General features: G+C 39.9%; 1 pseudogene; it reads right to left on the bottom strand.

Annotated features, from left to right (window-relative positions):
- Positions 1-314: 314 nt before the first annotated feature.
- On the bottom strand, positions 315-766 carry LOC150045716 (large ribosomal subunit protein eL21 pseudogene; annotated as a pseudogene).
- Positions 767-2,480: the final 1,714 nt, after the last annotated feature.

Here is a 2,480-nt window from a genome sequence, read left to right as displayed (position 1 = left end):
TTCCATCAGGAGTTTTTTTCAATTCCGCCTAGTTTCTGGAAGCCTGTGCTAGCCCAGGAATATGAACTTCATTTGCCCCTAGAAAAATTAAGACTAAGAAAGAAATTAGTTACAAGGCTACAGGACCAGAAGAGGACTCCTTAGCCAAAGCTCACTTGTTTTTGTTGTTTTTTTCATTTTCTTTTTTTTAATAGTCCAGAGGTCTCTCTTTCTCTCTCTCTCTCTCTCTCTCTCTCTCTCTATATATATATATATATATATATATATATATATATATATATGTATATATATATATATACATATATATATATATCTTAGGCCATGAATTCATAGGGGATAGGTTCCAGTAGCTCAGGCTCCTTCCCATTGGTTCTCACAAAGTGTGTTTCTCTGGGTGCAGCAGGCTGGCACTTCAGCTGAACCCAGGTTCCTTTTCTCTTTGGCTTCCTTCTTTTTCTGGTCATTTTCCTTTACCCATTTCAGGAAGCTATCTCAGCTCTAATCCTCTTGGCAAGTATCTTGCCCTTAACTTGTTTGCTCACAACAATGCCAACAGCATGCTGTGTAACATTGTAGACGCTTCCAGGTTTGCCATGATTACATTTATGGGGCATTCCTTTTTGAACGATACCCATTCCCTTGATATCTACAATATCACCCTTCTTCTAGATTCTCATGTATGTGGTCAAAGGAATACTCCATGCTTCCTGAAGGGCCTAGAAAACATGTACCGGGTACCTCTTCTCTTTCCCTTTGTGTTCGTCATTTTGGCAAATTACTGGAAGATGGCCTGTTTTTTTTATTTTATTTTGGTGCCAGTCTTGTGGTTTGAACTCAGCCTTGGGCATTGTCTCTGAGCTTCATTGCTCTAGACTAGCATTCTACCACTTGAGCCACAGCTCAACTTCTGGGTTTTTAGTTAGTTCCTTGAAGATGCGTCTCAAAAACTTAAAGCCTTTCCTGAAGCCAGGCACCAGGAGTGCATGCCTGTAATCCTATCTACCAGGCAACTGAGATTTGGGAATCATGGGTCGAAGCCAGCTGGGGCAGGAAAGTCCTTGAGACACTTATCTCTCCACTGACATGTTGAAAAGTAAAGAGATAAAACCTAAAGTGTTCAGCATAGGAAACAAAAAAGTGGGGGTCCATTGGAAATTTTGCTTCAGTTCCCTGAATCCTGTCTTGTTTCCCAACAGCAGGGTTTTTAAAAGAGAAAAGAACAATTCACTTTTGGAACTGTGACTGTCTCATTAGCACACAAGTGTCACAGAACTGGGATCAGTGAATAAACACTCCAGGGATGCGTATTTCAATTCAAAATGATGCAGCACACTGGAACATCTGAAGCCACTGGAAACAGAAGTGAGTAGCAGGTAAGCAGGATCAGTTCAAGAGGACTTGTAGGAAAGCCTCTTTTGTTGTATCAGACAGCTTCTGGAGTTAGGGTGACCTCTCCCACTGCTTTTAGACATGTAACAATCTCTAGCAGGGGAACAGAAAGGTGGTTCAAAGACAGCCTGGGCACCAAAGTCCATGAGACTTTTATCCCTAATTAACTGCTAGAAAACCAAAGTGGTGCTGTGGCTTAAAGTTATAGAGAAAGGTTTTGGATTAAAGTACTGAATGAGACCCAGTCAATGGGTATGACAGGAAGTCAATCTTTGGTCTCATTCAGTAACAGCATTCAAACTCCTACAAGTGCGATTTAATTCATGTTTTAAAAGCCCACTTAGATGTAAACCACAGGAAAATAATCTACTGTAAGCCACTCCGGTGACCTTAACTCTCTGCCTCTTTGCCTGCTTCTGAGTCTTTTGTCTCATATGCTTATTCCAATTCAGAGCCGCATGTCCCTGATAAATTAGTATTTTAAATCAGAGAGTTCAGAGTCAGGTTTTAGATTCTGGGGGATTCCTTCACATTGGGAATGTACAAATGACATCACACAGCTCATAGCAGTGAGTTCCTCAGTCCCTGGACTTGGGAAACTTGGTGGCCATGGAGTTAATGTGTGGAATGCTATGCTGAAAACATGCAAATGGTATGCAAATACAGGAGTGCAGAAAAGTCTTTCTTGTGTCTATGTCCCTCCCCGTTCCCCCAAAGTAATCACTGTTATTGTGGGGGGGTCACATTACTTTAGACCTGTGTTAATGTATTTACATAAATATCTAAGCACACATAGAAGAGGAAGTCTTTCTTATGTGAATGGGAATTCTAATGCATAGTTTGTGTTGTGATTTGCTTTATAAATTACAAAAACATCAATGTCTGTAAATCTGTGTAAATCTCATTCAGTTTAAATTATCTGTGGTTTTTGACAGATCTAAGATTTCTCCATAGGGCCCAGTCCTATATGATATAATCATATTCTATTCTGCTATAGTATAATTATATAATCTCAAATTCAATATCCCTAAATAAACTGAGACCCTCCAATGGAGATGGGAAGGAAAAAAAAGAGAATGAGGATTAGCTAG

The sequence above is a fragment of the Megascapheus bottae genome, chromosome 27 (genome assembly GCF_031878675.1).
Source record: "Megascapheus bottae isolate mThoBot1 chromosome 27, mThoBot2.hap1, whole genome shotgun sequence".
Taxonomy (NCBI): Eukaryota; Metazoa; Chordata; class Mammalia; order Rodentia; family Geomyidae; genus Megascapheus; species Megascapheus bottae.
The sequence above is the reverse complement of the archived record's forward strand: the minus strand, read 5'-3'. Positions and strand labels throughout refer to the sequence as shown.